The sequence below is a fragment of the Rhinolophus ferrumequinum genome, chromosome 9 (genome assembly GCF_004115265.2).
Source record: "Rhinolophus ferrumequinum isolate MPI-CBG mRhiFer1 chromosome 9, mRhiFer1_v1.p, whole genome shotgun sequence".
Classification (NCBI taxonomy): Eukaryota; Metazoa; Chordata; class Mammalia; order Chiroptera; family Rhinolophidae; genus Rhinolophus; species Rhinolophus ferrumequinum.
The window spans coordinates 8,931,874-8,943,942 of record NC_046292.1 but is presented as its reverse complement, the minus strand read 5'-3'; the positions used below and the strand labels follow the sequence as shown (position 1 = coordinate 8,943,942).

Here is a 12,069-nt window from a genome sequence, read left to right as displayed (position 1 = left end):
GGACCCGGCGGGATTCACCGAAAGGCGTTCCACTTCTGAAATAAAACCGAAAACCTCAATACAACATTGAATGAAAAATGAGGGGCCAGCATGCATTTCCTCTGGGAGGGAAATTACATCTGCGTAGTTAAGGGAAGGGGGGGCTTCCCGGTTAAACGTGGGATGGTTCCCGCAGGTCACCGCCCCACAGAAGGTGGCCAGCCGTGGTTCAGTGGTCCCCGCGTGGGTCGCCAGGAACCACGGAGGTTTGGGCATAAACACATAAAAACTAGATCTGTTCGGTCTAGTTCATGTCTCACTTGCCACCATCAAAAACAGGTTCGTGAACATCTTTAGTAACAAAATAATCTGTACGTGCACGTCTGTTAAAAACAAAAACAGCGGTGGGTGTGCGGGAGGAAGACTGAGGGGGACGATTTCCAGGTAGGAACCACACAAAAAGTATTTCGGAAACACAAAGACGCAAGACACAAATTGAGGATGCAAGTGTGCCAGACACGTTCGATGTGAACACAAAAGATTAGAGGCAAAACGCCTTGAAATGGGAACGGCCCTGGAACCCCCTTCTTGAGTCGCTGCAGTCCCGGGACGGCGGGTCCCGGTGGACGTGCAGCCAACGGCTCCGCCGCCCCGCAGCCCTCACGCGTCCCCCTCGCGGGGCGCGCGGCGAACCAACGTCCACAAAGCGAACCCCACAACTTCACGGTGGCGGGCCCCAGGGCCGGGCGGAGCGCGCGGGCGCCGCCGGCAGGGACCCCGGGCCTCCGAAGGGCCGCGTCTCGTTCAGGGGCCCCCGCCGGCCCGGGACGCCAGCGCCTCGGAGGGGGCGCGTCCGCCCGCCCGCCCGCCCGGCCCTGCGCGCCCGAGTCCCCAGCGTGTCGCCCCCGCCGCCTCGCTCCTCGCGGGCAAGAACGGGCGTCCTGGCGCCGCGCCCGCCGCCGTCCCTCAAGCCGCCCGCCCAGGCCGCCTCTTACCTGCGCCCGTCACCCCCGCGCCTCACAGCGCCGAGAGCCGTCGCCCGCGCCGCCACCGCCGCTCCGCCCGCCTCGGCGCCCGCCGCCTCGCCGCCGCCATCTTGGCTCCGGTCGGAAGTGACGTCGGGCGGCGCCGGCCGCGGCCTTCGGAGCCCGAGCCCAGCGCGCCGTCGCGGAGGGCTGCGGCCGCGCACGGCCCGACGACCACGGGCCCCACGGACCTGGACGCGCGGCCTACCCGCGGTCCCCGACCCGGGCCGCGCAGGACTGGACCACGAGTCGCACAAGCCCCTGACTCCCCGGGGCCACCGGGGCCCCGACGCCCGGCGTCCGAACGACTCGCGCTGGCGGGGCCGGCCCTCTCAGGGACACCGCGGAGCCCACGAACGACGACGCCTCTGGAAGAAAACCCCAGCGGCCAGCGCCCGCTGCTCGCCGCGTCCAGTGTGACCGCACCGAACGATTGGGATTCTGCGCAATTAAAAGTTATTACAAGAATCCACAGCCGTTCATAAAAGGCAGAGGGGAAGGAAAATGGGTTCATCACTAAATATTATCAACCCCATTCTTCGCTCTTCTCGAGGACCAGCCTAGTCTCGCCCCAAAAGATCAAACTCCCCAGAGGGCAGATGCAGCTGGGTTTATTTGCTCATTCGTTGCAAACGAATATTTATCGCCTGCCTGCTGTGTGCCCAGCACCATTCTAGGTGTTGCAGCTCTGGCACAGAACATGACATGGGCCTTGTCATTACGGAACTTATTTACAAACGAGGACACAAATAGACCACCGAGGCGCAGACAAATCCATGCTGTCCTGGAATTGAACTGGGTTGAATTGGAGGTGTCTATTAGACGTCCAAGGGGATTGGCCAGCAGGCAGTTGGAAAGGAGTCTGGCGTTGAGAGAGGTGCAGACTGGAGATGAGATAGAAAGTTGGGAGTTATCAGTCTATGGATGGTATTTAAAGCCATGAATACTTCAGCATAAAATTATGCCCAGAGAAGGAAATCAGGAAGAGTCTAAATGTCATAGACAACATTAGGCCTCTGGGAAAAGATGTACGCTAAGGAATAGACACTAGGTTAGATGCGGTATACCTTGGAAACTTAAGGAGTCCAGAAGTCCATTTAGGTAACTAGGGTTTTTAATCTTTAGAAAACATGGTGTATCAATGTATATCATGCTATGACCTTATTGCAAAAGGATTATGCAGTAGCTAATGGCCTGGTAAGATATAGAGAACAAATGAAGATACCTCATTAGCAAATGTTATCAAGGCCTTAAGAAGTGGCAGGGTCAGGACAGAACGTAAGAAAAAAAAAGAAAGCAAACCTCATGAGCTGGCTTATTTCTTCCGCTATTCAAGGGAAAGAGACCCTAGATCTAAGAGATGCCCCTGGGCCTGGTCACTAAAATAGTGCACTCTGCTGTGGGTCAGAGCAGGTATCAGACTTTTCCATCCCTTACCTCAATCAAAGCCTCGAGACATGATCCATGCATTGAAATCATCTGAAAAAAGAAAAAGGAAAAAAAAAGAAATCATCTGCAGTATCTGCCCAAAAAGAAAAAAAGAAAATCAAGGAGACTCCCACTATTCCAACCACAATCAAAACACTGGCATACAAATAAAAAAATTGAAAGAAAAGCTATATGCCATTTGGCATGCAATAGGATGCAAAGGAAAAGACAGGAATGTTAAGTTAGAAGTGACATGGTGAACCAGAACGTAGGCTAGAGCCTCATGCCAAGAGACGTTTGACAGAGTGATCATTGGTCGTTCTCCCTGTCAATCTGAAATGACTGAGCATACTAGTTTCCTGTGACTGTTGTAACAAATTGCCACCAGCTGGGTGGCTCAAAACAATAGAAATGCATTCTCTCACAGTTCTAGAGGCCAGAAGTTCAAAATCAGTATCACGAAGCCAAAATCAAGGTGTCAGCAGGGCTACACTCCCTCCAGAGGCTCTAGAGAAGAATTGTTCCTTGCCTCTTCAGGCTTCTGGTGCCTGTCAGCAGTCCTAGGCTCGTGGCCACATCACTCCCGTCTTCAGGGCCAGCATCAAATCTCTCCTGCTTCATTTTGACATCACCTTCCCTGTGTGTGGTCAGATTTCCCTCTTGCCTCCCTCTTAAAAGGATACGTTGGATGGCATTTAGGACCCACCCAGATGATCCAGCATAATCCTCTCATCTCAAAATCCTTCCCTTAATCCCATCTGCAAGATCCTCTTTCCATCTGGAGATGAGGACAGGCACAGATCTCGGGGGGGGGGGGGGGGGGGGGTATTATCCAGCCTGCCACGCTGGGCACACCCTCAGCACTTCTGAATTCCCCACTAAGCAGACGTTGTGTAGTTTTCTTGACCATGTTCACATTTTTCAACCTGTCCTACTTCCCAGGATAAATAATTATATATATATTATCAATTTAATGAAAAAAGATATGAACTACCATGAATACAATGTGATTTCATGAGTGTGTATTACCTGATATGCTAAATATCACTCTTTGCCTCTTTGAAAAGGTGAAATATTCTGCTAGAGGATAAGGGAAGGAAATTGAGACATTTTTATCACATCTCATAGGCCATTTCTATCTTAGGGGATGGAAGTATAAAATACACTCTGTCTAAATCTATATAACATGAATGAAACTCCACTCTCCACAGCTACGTCTAGTACAGGTCTTGGCTGATTTTGTACCTTGGCGTGCAGTACCATTCCAGAGGAGACAATCATCACTCACCCAACATCCCAGTACCCAGAACTATCTGGCATATAGTGAACACTAGATAAATATTTTTAATGGGAGAAAAAGAAAACTCTTCTCCCTGGCTCTTCTGATGTGGCTGGATTAGAACAAATAGGTGTGGACTAAAAACACTGTGCATTTAAAAGACAGCATATGGTTATAACAGTCACCACAGAGCTCCTGCTGGCATGGCAGCCAGGAGACCTTCAACATTGCTCCTAAAAAGATAAGAAATTGTACAACCGAAATGAAAGAATTTCTAACACATCTCCAATGGGAATGTAAGTAGACTTAAAAATTCCCCAATGATACCAGTTCTTCTTCTCCACCGGCTTCTATAAATCTTACACGGCGATCTCCTTCACCTTCATAGCAAACCTGTGTGATAAGCACTGTCCGCGTTTTACAGCTGAGGAAACTGAGGCCAGGAAAGGCGAAAGAATGTGCCTAATCAGAACCAGGTTTTAAACCTATACAATTTAGCTTCCTAGTAAGCTGCAGGTTTCACAAATAAACCGAGAGAGAGAGAGAGAGAGAGAGAGAGAGAGAGAGAGAGAGACAGACAGACAGACAGACAGAGACAGACACAGAGAGAGGCTAGAGGGTGGCCCAGGAGCAGGTCCAGGAGCTATGCTTTCGACTAGTCATTTCTCAGCTGAGATACTTAGAGTAGGATTAGGGAGTGTTTTTTTTTTGTTTGTTTGTTTAATATCTATATAGACTGTTCTAAATGCTCTCCCTGGACTATCAGGTGAGAACATCTCATGGTCAGAGGAAAAGGGATTGAATGTCTAAAGGCAAATGCCTCAAATGCACTCACCTTCTTTTCAAATAACACATCACTTACCTTTTGGAAAATACTGGACCCCCTTTCCTCGTGAAGTTGTCTTCCATGAGATCCAGGGGCTCTTCCAGTTTCCTCACCTCGCCCTCCCCAGTCGCCATCCCTCAGCCAGTTGTTTCCCAAGCAAGGAACGACATGTGAGCAAGCCCACCAGCCATCAAAAGAGTTGAAACTTGGACTCTGGGTTCTCATTAAGGATGAACGAATGAAGTTCAAAGATGGAAATTCTGGGGACTAAAGATACATGTTATTGCATAATGCACATTCGGGGGCTGCATCATTCCGGTGTGAAAATGATAGACTCGAAATGACTAGGGGAGTCTTAGCAGTGGTGAGAGTTAATGGTAAGACAGGAAAAGGAGGGGAACTGTCCTGGGCACCGGCCTGGGCTGGCACCTTATATTACCTTCTCTCACAATACAGCAGCCACAACAATGGCTGTTTTACACGGTGGGGGCACACAGTTGGTGAGTGCCAGGGGCCGGATTCAAGGACTTGTGCAGTGTCAAATCCCATGAGCCGTCTATTGGCCACACAGCTTCCCACCTGTCCAGGTGCTCTTAGTGCCACGTGCTCTAGGCACCAGAAAGAACAAAATGGGACGAAGACACCACCCCAGCCCTCCAAGAACTTAGGATCTAGTGGGGCAGACTGGACTTGCTCACAAAAGCACAGCAGAACCGAGTATAAGATTATCCCTAGGCTCACTATATGCTCCGTGAGGGTTTGCTCCCACTCTTTTTTTTTTTTCAATATTACTTTTAAAAAGAGGAGGAAAAAAAACAACTCCGAGATGCTGACATTTCTGACCAACACAAATTCATGACACACACCCCCCAAAAAATGTATTCTATAAGAAAATTCAGAGCACTGTTTCTAGATTTTTCCATTGCACTTCTTACACCACATTTTTAGAACCAAAGACGTTCATAAATCAGTTAAAAAGGGACTCCTACACCGATGTCCCTAGGAGGCAGCATTCACTCCTGTTTCGGAACCCGTAGGGTAAGAGTTTCAAACACCAGTGCAGTTTTCTTCTAGAGAACACACTGGGAAGTCAGTGCAGTCTGTGTCTTCCTTGAAGGCAGAATTAATTCACTAATACACCACCCTGAAAGCATGAATAAAACATATACGTTGGCAACACAGACATAAAGTGAAAATATTTTTCAGCAGGAACTAGCAAGCAACATGAGAAGGAATAGAAGATAAATCAGGTACAGAAGTATGCAGATAGCACTGCAGTACGAAAGCCCCCAGCCTGCGTTTGTTTCTCCAGATTCGAAGCTCCTGTGTGTTTCTTTACAGAGTATCTACAGACAGGACGGCCCTTCCCACCTACCCAGACAGCGCTCATTTATCATCTACATGCTGTGTGTTACAGGAGTCCCCACCTATGTTCTGGATATGTTCTCCTCTTTGTTTTTCTTCACCTTATTTTTTTGTCCGGAATTCACTCATCACCCGTTCTCTCCTCCATCCAAATTTTGCCTCTCCTCAGAAGCCACCTTTTTGATAAAAATCTGCCTTCGGAGTTATATTAGTTTCCTAGGGCTGTTTTAACAAAGTACCACAATGTGGAGAGCAGGATGTAGGCTGACAAGGTCCTTGCAGCCTGCGAGGTCATTCCAAGGGACGCCTCGCCTCAGCGTCCTCCCCTAGAAAGAACAAGATAGCACAATCACAGCCGCAGACATACAAACTTGCAAATACACATAACAGAAAGTTCTACTAATACTTGCTTAAATAGACAATTGTTCTAGACAGTATAAAAACCGTGTGAAAAATAAAAACTGCACCACTGCTCTGCCATCCGTGGACCTCCTGATCCCAACCTTCCTGTCTCTGTGTTTTTCTTAATCCCCCACCCTTCCCCCTCAGGCCTAGCCCTCCTGTCTGCACTGGACGCTGCACCACAAAGAGGATGGCTTAAAACAACAGAAGTTTACTCTCTCACAGTTCTGGAGGCTGGACGTCGGAAATCCAAGTGTGGGCAGGGTTGGTGCCTCCTGGAGGCTCAGAGGGAGACTCTGTCCCATGCCACTCTTCGAGATGCTGGTGACTGCCGTGGCCTTCCTTGGCTTATAGACACATCACTCGAAATCTGTCTCCATCTTCAGTGGCCATCCCCCTCGTGTCTCTCTGTGTCTTCACAGGAACTCCTTATGAGAATACCAGTCGTTGGATTTATGGCCCACTCTAGTCCAGGATGGCCTCATCTTAACTAATTAGATCTACAAAGGCAATATTTCCAAATAAGGTCACATTTTGGGGCTCCAGGTGGGCATGCATTTTGGATGAACACTATTTAATCCAGTGCAGGAAGAGACCTCACGTTGATTGTTTCTTTTTTTTTAACGAACCCCTACATTACCCTCACTAGCAATTATCTATACACTCTGTCCCACGGTGGTCTAATCCCTTCACATGCATGTCTTAAGTCCCAAACATATTCTAAGCCCCTTGAGAGTGAAAACATACCTACCTCCATTATCCAAACAGTGATAGGCACAAGTGTTCCCTCAATCAATATCATTGATTCATAAAGACTCATGCAGTGTTTTGTAATTTAAATATGATCTGAGAAATAGAAACCCTTTAGCCATAGCTTAGCAAGAGCTCTGGGCCTGCACACTGAAGTCACTTTTCTTCCAATTTAGTTTGTCGGTTTCCCTTTTCTACCTCCCCCCACCAACCCCCCCAAATTGAACTCTCTTGTCCTCATAAGATTCTTTGGCTTACAATAGAAATAATGATATCTTCCCAAAGTTTCCCAAACAGGGTCAGAAGGCATGGCATTCCTTTGTCACAGAGGTCATCATTTAAACAATGTAAGATAGCCATACACATGTCACAGCCAAGATAGGACCTGCCAATACCTGCCGGGGCCAACACACTGGGTTCATAGGCATTAAAATCGACCTGTCTGTGCCTCTACTCAAAACACAGGCCAAGTTATGAAGAACTAATTGTAGATCAGTGCTTATCAACCGGGATGAGATTTTGCCCCCAGGTGGACACTTCACAATGTCGGGAGGTAATTTGGCTGTCATAACTCGGTGGTACTTGGGTACCACTGGCCCCTAGAGGGTAGAGAGGCCAGGAAGGCTGCTAAACATCCACAACACACAGCTCACACAACGCTCCATGACGAAGAGTTATTTGGCCCCAAGTACCAAAATGTTGTGAAACGCACTGGATTCTTCTGCTCCTGATTTGCCAGTCGCACCTTCAGACATTTGTCTGCTCAGTTGGAGTGTTGAGCAGGAACTCATCAAGGAAAAGGAGTATTTCCCAACCTTTTATTTACATTACCTTCCCCATCCCAGAAGCCTTTTTTGGACATTTTTTTTCCTAATTGCCCCTCCCACACCATGAAATTTTAATATCACAGACATACCGTATATCTGTTTATCTACTGTATATATATCTGTGCTTTCTATACACTCTGGTGACATACTGTGGCTACAGTAGTTGCTGAAAAGCAAATATATTTATATGATATAAAATGTATATTATATATATGTCATTTTGAATCAGAACAAAAAGACTGTAACTTATACTATCTTTTCTTATAGTTATTATCTTTATTATTTTGTTATTGAGATGTAATTGACATATAAATTGTATTAGTTTTAGGTACACAATATATCATACTATCTGTGGGGACAGAGCCCCAGAGAGCAGTTTCCAGGCTCTCGGCCTCACCTGGAGGGGTGCTGGCTCAGGTAGTAAATGGCCATCAGCTGTGGCTAGTTGGCCGTCAGCTGTAACCAGTGAGCCATTGGCCATTAATATAACTGCCATGGCTTTGCTAGCAGAAAATGGGGGCTGGCAAGGAGATGGTGGCTGAGCCTTCAAGCGATGCAGTCAGGGTTGCAAAGTGTGGCTCCTGCTTCCTGTGTCTCCAGCCCAGCCGCCAGCAAGAATATAGTGGTTTGACTCCCCTACCTATGGCTCCGTGGGTGTTCCTTTTTGGCCTCACCAGGTCCTGCGTTCTTATGTGGGGAGTGGGACCGGAGACCCCGCATGACACCCTGCACGACACTATCTTTTTAATTAAAATGTTATTACATAGTCTCTCCCTGAGCTGAAAGATTACTGAATAATAGAACAAAAGTTGACTTGAAAATAGCAAGAAAAAAATCTTCTTTAAGTCTATAATGTATATTTTAACAAGTAGTTACAATTCTAAAAGCATAATTATAAGAATGGTACGTATGAGACTAATAAATACTGTACTTGTGTTTTAATCCTTGTTGGCTTCACTGAATTTCTTCTGCTAAGATGTCTGAGCAAAATATATAAAGGAAAAGTCATTAATGTGTTCATTTGCTTATTTCTATTTCACCTAATTTTAAAAATAACATTGGTGGTGGTGGCTGACACACATGCATACAGTATGTAAGGTAAAACTAGGCAAAGAAAACACAGTGGAGGCAAAAAAAGCTAAGTACAACAGAAGTTTCTATATAAGTATGTTAACAACCTCCTTATGGGTCCAAACATACTGAGTATCCTACACCTGATCCTTATAACGGCCCCAAGCTGGGGGATAACAACCAAGTGTAGATCAGAGAAAGCAATTCTGCAAAGGGCTAAGATTAAAATGCATCAAGATTGTGTTAGGGCTCTCCAGAGAAATAGAACCAATAGGATGTATACAAAAGGAGGTAGACAGATATAGAGATATACTGGTATATAGATAGACGAGGTCGAACAATTCAGTTCATGAACTCATCCTAGAAAAAGTGCTGCATACCTCGTTGCTGAATATCACTACGGTCACCTTCCAAGTACTCCCCTTGGGAAGCTATGCACCAACGCCAGCACCTACTCCACCCTTCAAAGCAATTTTGGAACTCTTTTTCTGGAATGGCCATAAGAGCGGTCGTCATATTACACTTGATTTTCTGAATGTCGTCAAAATGTCTTCCTTTCAATATTTCCTTTATCTTCGGGTAAACAAAGAAGTCATTGGGGGGCAGATCAGGTGAGTAGGGAGGGTGTTCCAATAGTTATTTGTTTACTGGCTAAAAACTCCCTCAAGACAGTGCCGTGTGAGCTGGTGCATTATTGTGATGCAAAAGCCATGAATTGTTGATGAAAAGTTCAGGTCGTCTAACTGTTTCACGCAGCCTTTTCAGCACTTCCAGATAGTAAACTTGGTTAACTTCTTGTCCAGTTAGTACAAATTCATAATGAATAATCCCTCTGATATCAAAAAAAGGTTAGCAACATTGTCAGACCTCATATGATATATATTTTCTTGCAGTGTGGACCAGCAGGCTGGAGATCTAAAAGAACCGATGGTACAGATAATGTTTGAAGGAAGTCTGCTGAAGAATTCCCTCTTGTTCGTGAAGGTCAGTCTGTTCTGCTAAGGCCTTCAACTGATTGGATGAGGCCCACCCATATTATGGAGAGCAATCTGCTTTACGCAAAATTCAGCGATTTAAATATTAATCTTATCCAAGAACATCCTCCAAGTTGATACATACAATAACCATCACAAAGATATAGTAATACTATAAGATGGCATCTGATACATACATACTATTCATGGAAATGTCGCAATGGTACTTGAGTATTTGTGGTCATATTAATTTAGATAACGATACAGTCAGATAGAAGTCTTTTTGTCTATCAGTTATTTCCGTATTGGAGGCCATGCTGGTGGCTAACCTTGGTTTTTCAGAGATGTGCAGTATTTCTCTTTAAAGTGCAGCACTGAATTCCTGGCCAAATCTTCTGCATTTGGTTGCCGTTTGTTCATTTTCTGTGCATGTGAATTTCTGGGTGAAGATTATTCCTATGGGGGAAAAATGTATTGAAATAAAGAAAATACAAGTGTGATCATGTCAGCTGATCTTTTAGTATTTCCATGTCTGTAGCTGCAGATTAACGTGTGGCATTCAGACAAGTCCTGACATGAGATCTGGGAGAAATTCTGTTACTGCTTCAGTACTATTTTATAACATACATTACTTATTTTTAATACTAACATCTTTAAAGAACATTATCAACCAATAGAAATAAATGTGTTTGTGTTTCTATTAAAGAACATCCAAGTTCCTAGAGGACAACACATTTTTGTCACAGCATACACACGTGCACATACACAGCGTTTACTGGAAAAAAATTCTAGTGAGATCACATGTAAAAGCAAAAATGAGAATACAAATATCACAGCATGTGTCAACATTATTGTTTCTCTTAACCCGTCTCTCTGAGACTTCTACAGGAACAGACCTGATATCCCTTCCCATCATGTTTTCCCTTTCACCTTGCCTTCTTCACCTGTTCTCACTTCAGTATTCATGTTCAGATGAATTGAGCCAGCGTGGTGACAAAATTGCTCTCTGTATCACTAAGCGGACTCGGTGTCAACGTGAGGTTCAGTTAGCCCAGATTCATTCCTTCACTTGGCATAGATTTATTGAGCACCGGGCAAGGTTCAGGGGGTTCATGTGAGCGAGACTGACCTTGTCCTTGCCCTCGTGGAACTGGGATTTACAATCCGCCGATGAAGGCACAGTCTACCCCGTGTGAAAGTCAAGGCCTTGTTTGCCATCCCATTCACTTACCCTTCTGCTTCATCTACCTTTCTTCCCCTTCACTCGCCCCTTGCCCCTGTCATACTGGTTTTCTTCCCAACTTCTCCTCTTCTGGGGAAGCCCTTCTCCTGTACGTCCGTGTGTTCACTTCCTGTTCACTCTTCCTGCCTTGTTAGGGAGCCACTCTCTGGTCCTCATCCCCCGGTGGGGAGAAGACCCTCCCACCTCTAAAACCCCTGTCCTCCCTAGAGTTCGTTGTCTTATTGCGCTCAGAACCTTCTACCTTGTAATTCTCATTCTTTGCTTACGCATTTATCTCCCCTACTAGACTATTATTTACCTCAGGACAGGGGCCAAAGCTATCTATTCTTTTTCTTTTCTTAAAACTTTTATTTATTTAAGTGTGGTTTTCCAGGACCCATCAGCTCCAAGTCAAGTAGTTGTTTCAATCTAGCTGTGGAGGGCACAGCTCACAGTGGCCCATGCGGGGATCGAACCGGCAACCTTGTTGTTAAGAGCACTGCGCTCTAACCAACTGAGCTAACCGGCCGCCCAAAGCTATTTATTCTTTTCACTGCATATGCACGCCATAGAGGCTGCTTATGGGGTGAATAAATTAATGAATTAGTGATTTGTTTGGGCAAACCACTTACCCTCATCTAGTCTGATTGGGAAAGTGAGTTGGGGTTCAAACACCAACCTGCCAGCTCTGTAAATGTTTGCAAGGGCAGCTTTTCATCCCATTTTCCCGTAAATGTTTAAGAATCTGATTAACCACATCTCAATCATATAGAGAAGTCTGGATTCGTAACACTGAACTGTCAGGGCACAGAGTAACCTTTTCTGGCCCTTGGTCCCTCCCTTCTCCAGCCCAACCAGCCTTCAGGGAGACAATAACGAAATGGCAGTCCACACTGAAGTCGCCTTCGTCGTATGCAGAAA

The 12,069-nt window shown here is 46.0% G+C and overlaps 1 protein-coding gene across 3 annotated transcripts in view; it reads right to left on the bottom strand.

Annotated features, from left to right (window-relative positions):
• Positions 1 to 991, bottom strand: part of PRDM2 (PR/SET domain 2) — a 112,715-nt gene extending 111,724 nt beyond the window's left edge. For 2 of the 3 annotated variants that reach the window (XM_033113400.1, XM_033113401.1), the window contains exon 1: positions 975 to 991. The gene's annotated coding sequence lies outside the window, so the exon portion shown is untranslated. The remainder of the gene's footprint in view (positions 1 to 974) is intronic. The other variant, XM_033113402.1, reaches the window with a different exon arrangement.
• Positions 992 to 12,069: the final 11,078 nt, after the last annotated feature.